Source organism: Candoia aspera, chromosome 13, assembly GCF_035149785.1.
Source record: "Candoia aspera isolate rCanAsp1 chromosome 13, rCanAsp1.hap2, whole genome shotgun sequence".
NCBI classification, from domain to species: Eukaryota; Metazoa; Chordata; class Lepidosauria; order Squamata; family Boidae; genus Candoia; species Candoia aspera.
The window spans coordinates 21,375,002-21,387,872 of record NC_086165.1 but is presented as its reverse complement, the minus strand read 5'-3'; positions in this window follow the sequence as shown (position 1 = coordinate 21,387,872).

Genomic DNA, 12,871 nt, shown 5'->3' with positions numbered 1-12,871 from the left:
GCCTTTGAGCTCTTGACTTTTGGAATCTGGACCCAGTTTTGGATATTTCAGTTGGTTGCTTTTTATACGTTCTTTGGCCGAAGGAGGGAAAAGAAGCATGCTCTAAAACTCTTAATGGAGCTTTAGAGCATGCTTTCGCTCCTTCCGAGCCTTGGTCTTCACTGGAGGCTTTTGAAGGCTTGGTTAACAAACTTTGCTGGAGCAGCATTCTTAGGTTCTCGTGGTTTTTTTTCCTAAGAGGCAGCCCGGCCCCCACATATGGGTTAGATGCGCGGCTGAAGACGGCAGCGTATTAAGTTACAACGGAGGAGGGAGAGGGTGAAATTTCAACTTATTATTGGCTGCATTCCTGCAATTTTAAACACCATTGTATAGCAAGGGATGAGGCGAAGGGGGGTGTCCTGGCTGGAAGTAGAACTTGACATCTTTTTGTGCTCAGTTTGACATCTTTTTGTGCTCAGTTTCAACTCAGGAACAGAAGTGCCGTCTTCTGAGATTTTAGAACAAAAGGTGTGGAAAATGTGCTTGCATATCACCTAACAAACAGCTCTGTGCACATGTGGTGGTTTTTTGTGGTTTGCTGTTTCTGTGAATGGTTTGAAACAACCCCTCGTTTTTTTCCAGACTGAGCACAGCAAATTGTGACTTACAGAGGGAACTAGCTTCCACGTGGACAAATTATTGTGTTTTGCTTGCCACCAAACCGATCTCAGGGTTGGCCTTCTTCCTCCTGGTGGTAGCAATTCCACGTTGGTGCAGTGTTTAAAGAAGCTGCGCTGTCAATGCCACAGTAACAACTAGAGCAAGTGGCATTTATAGTTTAAATTTACGCTTCATGCTAAATATCTGTACATGCGTTATTTCAAGAGATCGATTAACAGGCTGTAAGTCTAGTTTCATTTTGTTCCCCATTTGTTACATTACTCACTTTGTGGCAATGCTGGAGGCCCAGGATAGAACTGACTGCAAAGGCAGAGTCACCAAGGGCCAGCCAGGGGCACAAGAGAGGTCGCGGGAATTGGGCTATGAGGCTGACGGAAGTGGCAATGGATAGGCCACCTCCTCCCTCACACAGATGTCCTGGGGTGAAGAAAGCTGGGCAGTCTACTGTAGTATTCCTACCTAGGGATCTTTTCTCCCTAAGTTATTTAAGCATGGGTGGCTTCTCAGAATTTCACTCCTTAGAAACTTAAATTCAGCTTAGAAATGTAAATCTGCGAACTCACCCGTATTACTGGTTGACTGTTTCCTTCTCTGGCCCCAATGATGCCTCTTGCATTTCAGCCTTCCCAGCCCACTTCTGCTTTCCCTGCCTCTTTCCATAATTAGGCCTGCTTGTGCATTTGGGGTGGGGGGGAAGAGACCCAGCGACAAGGCTTCTCATGCATTGCAGTGGCTGGAGCTGGGGATGGTCCCTCTGAGGATGCTGCCCCAAAGCCCTCCCCCTACTGTGCATCTGGACCTAGCACTGTGCCTTGGCATTATGGGGCGGGGGGGGGGTTGTGGTGACCCTTGCTTTCCCCTCCAGTCAGAGGAAGTGAGAGGGGCTGCAGGCAGAGTCTGAAGAGGTGAGGAAGAAATGAGGAAGGTGCCTAAAGGGTTCTTTTAGTGAAGAATGAAGAGATGCAAATTGAGTGGTCTCCTCACAAACCGTGTTTTGGGAGAAAAGAGACACACAAAGAAAAAGTACCTGATGTTATGTTTCTTTCAACCATAATGTGGGCCACTCCAACAAGCTCCAGAGTGATCATTCAAGAAATCCTGGCCTAGGACTTGGGAGAGGGTCATGAACTGCAGAAAAGGTATCCAGGGCTCACTATCCCCCCTATCCCCCTGTCCTAGATCACTTTGTCCAGCTGTTTGAAGGCAGGGCACATATAGGCTGTTGCCTTTGCCATTGTCTCAAGGTGGCAGCCCTCAAAGGCCACCATCTAAACTGGGGTGGGAACTGTTTTTCCATCAGGGAGATACCAAATGACACAGCCCTGCCGGTGGCAAAGTCAGCATCAGCCCCCTCCCATCCTGGTGCTCTCATCAGGTGGCTGATGCCAGCAGCTCCTCCCACTCATCACCTGCCCCCAGGCACCTTTTCCCTGTGTTGCATTTCTCCCACTGCAAATTTTCTTGTAACAGATTTTCAGGGTAGATTCTTGGGTGCTGTCAAAAGCTATGGTTTGCATGCTGGTTTTTTTGTGCCAAAACAACATATTTTGGTGGTTTGCTGGCAGGTTTTGGAAATGCTAGTTCTGGAGATTCCAGAGAGTACAATAAATAATGCATGTACTTTATATCTCAGGGTTGGGAAAGAAATGTTTCTAGAATATTTGTTAAAAATAAAGTTTACATAGAAGTAGAGTTATGGACCATATGAAGCTTAGAGGTTTGTTCTCATTGCCTAGAATTATACATTTTTATTTATTCATTTATTCATTCATTCTGTTTGTATACTGCTGAGTCAGAAAGACTCACAGCAGTTTACAGCAATCCAAGAAAACATACCACCAGTTAAAGTGTCCTTGATAAATATCATTAAAATAAAAATTATAAACAAAATAATAATAGAAAAAAGATAATGCAACAAAAATATAGGATAAAAATGGAACATAAATGCAAAAAAAAATAGTGACAATTGAGTTACCAAAAACTCTCAGAAAGAGTCTCATCTTAAGCAGCTGTCAGAACATTAAGAGGGATGGAGCAAGTCTTAATTCCAAGGGGACAGTGCAGGCATAGTGCTATGTTTAAATGCTGCTCCAACAGACCAGGTGCTAAACACCAGGTCCTTGGTGTATGACAAAAAATGGGTGGATGGTTGGTCTATGACCAGAACAAAGTGTGAACTAAACTGAACTGGGTGGATGGATGGATGGTCCAGAGCACAAGTCATTCAGGGGTCTCTATCCAGGGACCTGGAGATCTTCTCTGACAACACAGTTGCATAATAATGGGAGGCCTGCCCACCTCCAAATTCCAAAAGAATTGCAAAACTCTGGATTCTGCTACTCATATGCAACAGCCTACACTATTGTCTGGGCAATAACGTCTCTGCATGTAATTGTAAGCAATGGCATTCTCAATACTTGCCTGAGTTCATATTGGCCCTTCTTACACAACACATTTAACTGGGTCAAAGGGGGAAGACGGTGCGTAGTGTGAACAACTAAACTCTGCCACTGGTAGTTGGGGGGGAGGGGTTGGAAGGAGAAGGGCTACACAGGAACAAGGTTTACATAAGATTAACCTTGTCCAGCTTCAGGAAGCAAGAGGAAGCCCTAAGGGGGCTCCAGAAAACAGGGATTCCCTAGACCCTATGGACCTGCACTCTTTTTACTCCCTCCTCACTGTGGCCACTTGGGGAGAGACAAGGGGCAGAGGGATGGGGCAAATCCCCAACTTTATCTGGGGTGGAACCAATTCCAACTGTGCCATCATCAGTTTTGTTCTCATCCCATGGAAAGAAAAACTGTATACGGGGAAAGCCTGCAGATGCTTTTGAAACTCTTTCCAGCCTCACTCTGGCCATGGGAGGTGTCTGTATTTCCTGTGCTACAAGGTCACGTGTTGCTTGGCCTGTGTTTCTGCTCTCCCTTGGTTTTGCTTCTCTCTGCACTTAGGGGCCTCTGGGCACCGGGAAGCAGGGGGGCGCTGCATATGCCCTGGCCTGGGTCACCTGGCTGGGGGAGAGAAGAGAGGGGCTCAGAATGGAGGAACTGGTAGCAATTTGGGGTGGTTGTCCTATCTACAGCTTTTATTAGCAGGGGGAGGAGGCATTTTGCCTGCTGGTGGTGCTACCAATCCCTTGCAGCACTCGTCAAGAACGGAGCTCACACATCATCAACGGCACAATGGCGCCATTACCCACTTCACCCTGTGCCCCTCCTCCGCACCTGTTAACCCTGCTGGCATGGGGAATGGGTGCTGGTGAAGCAGGAGCAAATGCCCCCAAGACTCTTGCAACCTCCCCTTTGCCCCTATGACCTGTTGGCTGGACTTTCGAAAGAGTGCTAAATCTGTGTCCGAATGTGGCCTAGCTGACAGGTCATAGGCACAGAGAAGGGGCACAGGATGGCACGGACAAACCTCTCAGCCAGGTGTTCAGTGCTCTTGGAAAAATCTGACTAACAGGTGACAGGCACAGAGGACTTTCTTCAGGCATCTCAAAAGAGGGCTAAGTCCTCTGGTCCAGATACCTGTCCGTGTCCCCCCACCCCGGCCACACCACGTGTTAAGAAGAGGGATTGGTGGCTGCTTTTCATGCAGCATGTGATGCGTGGTGGGAGGGGGATCCACCAACCACTTTTCTCAATCTGTCCTGCATTAGAACTCCTCTCCAGAGTCATTCCAGAGGCCGAGCAGGGACAGAACAATAAACCTAGGCATCCTTTTCTGCTAACTCAAGGATTTGATAGCATGTTGCCTCTGTGACCTGGCTGTTCCTACGGCCAGTAAGACATTAAGCAATTACAGTGTAATTCAACAGTATATGCTTCCAGGTAACGTTTTAATTTTGCAACAGCCTTGCTTCATTCATGAGATTTTACCAAGTTGGCAGGTCTGTCCAAAATGTGTCTGCCATTTGCAACTCTCCCAGGTTGTCCTTTTTGTTTCATTCTACAAAAAAGAAGAAAATATATTTCAAATGGTAGCCTTAGGAGACTGCCCTGTAGAAGCCCTTTTCCAGCAAGGAGTAATAACAAAGAAGAAGTTGATATATGAAGTAACTTCTCTTTTCAAAGGAAGCCCTATAGCGGCAAATGGGGGGCAAGAGAAAGAACGGTTTTAAGTGGCCCACGCTGAGGCAAGAGGTGGCTCCATCTGTCCACATGGAAGGACTGTCCATTTTGAGTGCTCAGTTCTGTTCAAATTCAAGGCAAAAAAAAAAAAGATCAATTGGCTTTTTATCTAATATTTGTTGGAATTATCAGGGGTTAACACAGCATTGTCTCATAAGCATAAGGGGTCTTTCTAGTAAAGGCATCTCTATTGTGCTTGTGGGATGTCCCATGGGTCACCTGGTTTCCTCCTTCTTTCTTGGGTTTGGGGATTAACAATCTCCATTACCTCTTGGGCACACCTGCAAGCAGGAGGTGCTGCAGAATGCCGTTCTTGTCCTCTCATCTCACTTGCACGCAGACTTTCAATTTCCATAGAAAGTGTCTACAGAGAACCAGTGATGAATAAGTGCTTTCTGAAGCTACTTGTATCCAGATCTACTGAATAAATATAAGCTACCTTTTTTTTCCTCTTTATCTAACTACTGTGTGAAGACTGAATTTTATTTCTCAACGTAATTAAGCTTAATGTGCAAGTTTCTTTTGGTTCATGCTTCTACTTTGCAGGATTGTTGTTAGCTGCTTGGAGTTTCTTTAAAAAACTCCATCAAGGGTTACGGGCCCAGGACAAAACCAGTGCAGCCCAGCAGAGTCCAGTATACTGACCAAGAACTGATTTTTAAAAGGGCTTTTTTTGGCTTCACAGCCAAAAGGAAGCCGCTTTGCCTTTTAAAGGGTAAAGTTCAGAATTTTTTTTTCTTCTCTGTGAACAATGGAGAGAGAGGAGGGAGTTCCCCCCATACCAAAATTGACTGAGGATAATTACTCAGCATGGCTTGAGGGGGGGTTAAAAGCAACCATTTTTCTTTGCCTGTGAAGTGAGATGTAACCTGACACAGAGGGCATCTCTGGCATTCCATTCAGTCTCCATCTGACTGACTCTGATCTGTAGGCCCAAAACATCCAGCTTAATTTTTGGCCTTAGTTCTTCCTGATCCCCTCTGAACATCTGGCCTGATAGGGTACTCTGCAAACTTTTGCCTACTCTTCTCCACTCTTGTGGTGGGTCCTAATAAAGATTTTCTTTATCAGTGGAATTTGCTACATCAGCCAGTATTAGGTGGCAGTGGAAATGTTGGCGGGAGCTTATTATCTCGCATTCCAGCTAATATCATATACCACCTTCTACTGTATATAATCACCTTTCTCTGAATTTCAAATTTCTGACTTCCTGGGAGAAAATAAAAGACATTTCTTCTCTTGTACACACTTCGTGGCTTCTAAATATTAGTTTTGCATCTGGATGTGAAAAAGAGAAGAATTCATGCATGAGTTTTGATCGTGGCATGGTACAGCTACCAGCCTTCGAACTGACAAAGAAGATACTGAAGTGGTGTAGACCTTCTGCTTTTTAGGATCAACTATCAATAGTAAAAGAATTAGCAGTCAAGAAATAAACCACAGAGTAGCATTCAGGAGAGTACCCGTGAAGTCCTTGGAAAAGATATTCAGGTGCTGGGAAGTGTCTACTCCTACAAAGAGCAGAACAGTGCAAGCAATAGTATTCCCTGTAACACCCTATGGAAGCAGAAGTTGGACTTTGAAGAAGCAGGACAGAAAGACTATTGACTCTTTTGGCGTTGGAAAAGACTCCTGAGAATATCGTGGACAACCAAGAACACAAACAAATGGGTCGTCAAGCAAATCAACCCAAAGTACTTTCTTGAAGCAAATGGCCAGGCTCAAATTATCATACTTTGGACACATTATGTGAAGACAACACCCTGGAGGAGTCTATAATGCTGGGAAAGTTTGTAGGAAAGAGAAGAGGAAGACGACCAGCAGCAATGTGGATGAACTCAATTACAGTACAATGGGTGCATCATTGGAAGACCTGAAGGACCAGGTTGGGGACAGATCATCATGGAGAAATACGTATATATATTATGTTCCATCAGTTTTGACTCTTAGTAACTATGTATATGTATATTTATTTATTTTTTAATTTGTATCCCCCCCTTTATCATTTTTATAAATAACTCAAGGTGGCAAACATACCTAATACTACTTCCTCCTCCTATTCCTCACAACAACAACCCTGTGAGGTGATTCAGGCTGAGAGAGAGGGACCAGCCCAAGGTCACCCAGCCGGCTTTCGTGCCTAAGGCGGGACTAGAACTCTCCTACCATGCCTGATTGGCTCCTGGGCTGAGAGAGAGGGACTGGCCCAAGGGCACCCAGCCGGCTTTCGTGCCTAAGGCGGGACTAGAACTCTCCTACCACGCCTGATTGGCTCTTGGGCTGAGAGAGAGGGACTGGCCCAAGGGCACCCAGCCGGCTTTCGTGCCTAAGGCGGGACTAGAACTCTCTGTCTTCTGGTTTCTAGCCTATTGCCTTAACCACTAGACCAAACTGGCTCATATGTGTATGTGTGTGTGTGTGTTTGTGTATGTGTTTGTGTATGCGTATGCGTATGCGTATGCGTATGTGTTATGTATATGTAGTCACTGAGAGTCCAAACTAACTTGATAGAACATAATAAAAAAATCCATCAACGGATTGTCATATACTGCACAAGCACTCAGATGTTAGGAAAAAGAACATGTGGAGAAAAGAGAAGCATACATAATCACATCTTTCACTCCAAGGTCTCCATATCAGTGGGGAAGATTTAAAGGGTGGGTATAATTACTGTCCAACCTGGCTCATCTTGAAAATCTAAGCAAAATCAAACCTGGCGAGTTATTACACGGGGATAATAGCATACCATTTCCATATTGTTGCCAAGAAAACTAGGTGGATGTCTCGTGGCATCACCAGGAGAGAAGTCAGTCAAGTCAAGCTTTCATAACATGCATTTCATAACTACATTCAGCTGCAGGCAAGGCCTGGGAACCTGGGGTATCCATGTCTCTGAGCAGAGGACTTTAACCACATTAGGTCCTGCGCCTGAGAGGCCAATGTGAGCCCTTAGTCTTCTATACGAACAAGGTGAATAGTTTTTTTTGTGTGTATGGAAAAGTCTATGAATCCCCTTCTTGTGTGACCATATGGCTGCAGGTGACATATTGAACATCCATGTCAGCATATCAGGGCTGATAGCATTGGCTTCCTTCCACAGCTCCCCCTGAACTTACAGGGGTCTGAAAGGGGCTTCAGTGTGTGTGGGTTCAGCAGGGAACCCAAATGGCAACTGAGCAGAATGGGATAGTAGGTAAATAAGTAAGTTTATTGTTAAGTAAATAAGTGGTTTATTGTTGTAACCACAGGTCATAAAATAAAATAAAATAACAGTAGAATAGTAAGATTGTAAGATGAAGTAATAAAAGAGTATTAGATGTAAGAAGGTTAAAACAAGATAAAGCCAGAGCTACAACTAAGAACTTCAGTATTTATTTCCAAGTTTAAATGACAAGAGAGTGAAAGTAGAAACCTAGCTGCTAACAGTTGGAAACACATCTGCAAGAAGATAGTTCAATTGTTTGAGATCCAAGCCCTTGAGTTCCCCCACCATCAATAATTTGGCCATAATCTCATAATCTAATGAGGCAGTGGAGGAGATAATGAATAATGTCCTCCATTTGATATAGAGGAACACCACAAGGACAGAGATGTTGTTTGACAGGACACTTGCAAAACCTCCCTTTGAGATATGCAGAGGGCATGGTGTGCAGGCAAAGGGATCTACAAGCCCTTCTCAGTAAGGCACTGGTAATATTAACCGGGTACTTGGGAGAGGCTTCTATGTTGTTTACAGTGATGGTACCAAGATGACAATTTGGATGATTGTACTACAGTTGCATCTTTACTGGCATCCCTTTCAAAAAGCTTGTCTCTAATATTTTCTCTGTTCCAAGAGCTAAGTTCTCCCAAAGGTGGTAGGGAATATATTGGTAACATGGGTGACAAACGTTTTGTCCATTGATTCCCAATTGTGTAATGGAGAAAGCAGAGTTTGGCAAGGTGAGATTCCTGAAGTTTCTTATAGTGCCCCAACAATGCAGGATGTGTTTTGACATTGATGGAAGGTAGCCCTACCTCCATTCTTAAATAAGCAGCAGGAGTGCCCTGGGGGAGGCCCAAGATCTTCCTTATGAAGTTGTTTTGGACTACTTCCAACTGGGCAATAACCTTCTCATCTCACCCCCAGATCTCAGCCCCATACAGCATTGAAACTACCACCTTGCCCTGGAATATTTTAAGGGCAGGGGCTACCAACTACCCTTCCTTAGAGTAGAAAAACTTCAGAATAGCACCCATTGTACACTGGGCAGTTGCTAAGGCAGTAGTTAAATGTGTTTTCCATGTAAGGACTTATGAAAGGTGATGCCTCAGTATTTAAAAGAAGGGCAGAATGGGATAGATTCACTCTCCTTGAAGAACAGGATTGTGACTTGAAGGTCATCCTAGACCCACTGTACAATTGAAGGGCAGGGATTGGCTGATCTATTTGGCCATTTTCTTTACTAACATTTTGATACACATTTCTATAAATATGCATTTTGGTTCATTTTAGTCTAATGCAGTTTTTGCAAATAATGCATTCTTGTACATTATTTTCATGAATGCATTTTTGTACATTGCTTTTGTGAGTATGCAGTTTACCCACTTTTGCCTATTTTTAATTATTGCTCAGTTGCATTGCAAAATTGGGGAGCTGTAAATTTTGAATGAGAACTAGGGTTCAAAAATGAGAAAGTGAAGTGAATGACTTTTTCCCCATGCCAGCTAGAGGCTCAAATAACCTTAAGACAAATGTGGCCTTTATCAGTTCTGATGTCTGTGGAACTCATCATTATCAGTTAAACAAAACCTTCAGTTGGACTTTTTAACCCTTCTGTGCTTTAGATTAATTTATATTACTTCATTTTTAAGAGTGTTTTAAAATGATGCTTTTATCTAATACTATGCTTTATTTGGAATTTGTACAGTGTACCTTGTTAGGACACCAATACCCCAAAATAGAATCAAAGAATCCTTTAATACATATTAATACATTTTTTAAAATCCAGATGATTTACCAGCTGCACTCTGTCCTGGGTAAAAATGCCTAGCCACAGATATCTTGTTATTTAACTTCCAGATTATATTGTTGCATCACATGTAGGACTGTTTCTGAAAATGGCTTTAGAAGCTTGAAGCAGCTGGGAAGATGCCTCCAGAATTTTGATTGGCATTGCTTCTTGACATCGGCATCACTTACTAGTATGCAAATAACTTGACAGGCAGCTCATCAACTCCAGAAGTGCTAGTATGAACTTGCAGATCTTAAATGGTTTGGTGCAAATTCCCACCCCCAGAATATCTTGTGCTTGGAGATGGTCAGAGTCCTGATAGGGCTGAAATGGGTGATAATTACAGAGAGGATCTTTTGGGTCTGTACCCCTCAACTTTAGAATATGCCGAGGCCAGCAATGTTTTCATTATGTGGGGGAGATGGGTGGTAATAAAAATATGATAAATAAATAAAATAAATTAATATACTCTGAGATTATGTTTTTAAGAGTTCATGTAGAAGCAGAGGCTCGACAGCTGTCTGTTTGAAAGGTTTTAAGTTGGATTGCTGTACTGAGAAGGGATTAGACTGGATGTCCTCAAGGCTTTTTTTTTCTCTCCCCCCTCTCCCTTGCAGAGTGGAGAGGTTGCTTAAACAAGTGAGGGGAGCAAAAAAGAAAAATGAAAAAAACCAAGCAGTTTTTGTAGACAATCACTCCTGTGCCTGACCTGCTTTTTATTCCCCCTTCCTTGCAGAGTGGAGAGATTGGAGAGGAAGGGATTACAAGGGAGTAAGCAGGCACACAATGGGGAATACACTGGCTGTTTGTGTAACATACTTGTGGCTGCCAGCGCCAGCACATTGCTTTCGATGTGTATTCCCCACTGTGTGCCTGCTTACTCTCTTGTGATCCCTTCCTCTCCAATGAATGTAAATACAAACATTAATTCCCTTCTAGGTAATTATCCACCACTGGGGTGAGCACTACATGGGGCAGGGGAGTGGGGAAAAAGGGAAGCACAGCTGCAGTCACATGATTTCCCACTTAGCGACTGCTTTGCTTAGCAAGAGAGTTGTGGGTCCCAATTGTGGTTGCTAAACAAGAACTACCTGTACTTTTTTTAGTCTTAGCTTTTTTAGGATGCTTAATGCCAGTTTTCTTATTTCTCTTACCTTTCACATTACAGTACCAAGTCTCTTGATTTGTTCATAGAGCTTTTTAAAATCTTTATTTTTTTTGACTAGGTTCCCTCGCTTCATCACCATGGTCTTAAGCTGTTTACACTCTTTAACCCTGGACGAAGGGTCAGGGTTTTTCTGGGCCATTTCCGGGCCTGAACTCCTGCCGGTGGAAATTACTCTCCCCGCTTGCTCATCTTGCGGGTGGTTTAGAGTGCTAGTCCACATTAAGGCAATTTCAGAGAGGGTCATCTGGAGATTTTTGCCCTGACTAGGTGCTGAACTGGCTCTTTAAATGACACACTGGGCCCAGAGGGAGTCACCTGACCCCTGACAGCCAATAAAGGAGAAGAAGGGAGGTCCATCAGGTTTGGGTGGGAAGAGGTTTTGGGCCTTTTGCGAGCTGGCTGCAGTCCGTTGAGGGAGTTACCTCAGGCAAGGTGGGAAGCTGAGGAGTTGCGTGGCTGTAGCTAGAGCTGCATTAGGGTTTGTTCCCATTTTGTCTCGTTTTAACTGTGTGCTGTGCGTGTGGAACCTTATCCTCTTTTGGCCCCTTTAATAAAGTGGACTTTTGTTTACAGCTGGCCTTCTAGCCCCTGCCTCAGATGGGCTGAGCTACTGACTACCCAAAGTTTGGTTTGGTTTCCCTTCCCGTAGTTCAGCCAGACCCGGGTGCGGGGAGGACTTCCCTTCAGCCTCTGCTGGCTCCCCAGAGGGCTGGTGGGGAAGGGAGAAACTGGTTAGGGTTGGGATTAGGACACCTTCCTTTTTCAAGGGCATTCTGATATTCCAGTTATTGGCCAACATATTGATGATACCCTGTGGTCATTGTCTCTGGAATCAAAAGAAAGTTAGATTCTGGTTGTTGTTGAGTGGCAGTGCAAGGTAGTGTTGAATTATTCTCACAAAATTAAATCCATTGTCATGGGGTTTCAAGGCATCATCACGCTGCAATCTGAGTGAGTTGGCAGGTGCCTGGAAAGGCTGCGAGGGAGTTCAGGGTGGAGAGCTCTGCCCAGCTCAGAGGCTAGGTTACGCCCTGATATTTCTGGCTCCAGGAAATAGAGGCACTGGGGACCCTTTGTCCATTCTTCAAGAGGGTTAACATCAGATAACTCCTTTGCAGGAGTGGTTGAAGTGGACAGTTTGGTAGGAAAAAAAATCAGTTACATGTGACTGGGTTTGTGTCAGCCCTACAAGGTAGACCAGACCAGGAAACCAATGCCATGTAGATTAGGACCACTTTTATTGTGACAGCTTAGTAACAGAACCTTGCAAGTCTGAATGTGCTTCCCCCGCCCTCCCTTTATCGTCAGGTGAACCAGGGAGGGGCCTGTCTGAAACTTTTTCTCAGTTTCTTCCTTGGCCCAGGCTCAAGCCCCTCTTCTCTGACCATCGCTTTGGTAGTAGTGTGGGCGATGTGCTTATCTAGTGGCCTGGAACAGAAATGTCTTTTTGAAAAAGACCCAAGCAGGGCCATCCGCAGGGTGGGGATGTATGGTTAAAAACCATCTAAATGGCAGCTATGACCATGCTCTTGATGCCCCTCCTGTTAAAGCAAAAAAAAGAGTGTTTGATCTCATTGTCACAACTGCCATCTTCCTTTTTTATTCCCCTGTAAATGTCCCTGGACTCAAGGTATCATTGGAACATCTAATACTGTGGGACATTTTAATGCTGCTGCTATGAGATGTTATAAAAGCCAGGCAGAGGAGTGGCCAGTACAAATTAGTTTGGATTTTGCCAGCAGAAGCAAAGATAATGATGGCTACCAAATAGAAGAAGAGTCATATGTCCTTCCTAAAAAATATGGTTCTTTAAGGTGTGGTGTGTGGCAGAGAATGAAAAATAAGGAACTACATCGTTTAAGAAAGGAATGATATTTGACCAGAACACTTTTTATAATTGACTGATAGTCATCAGT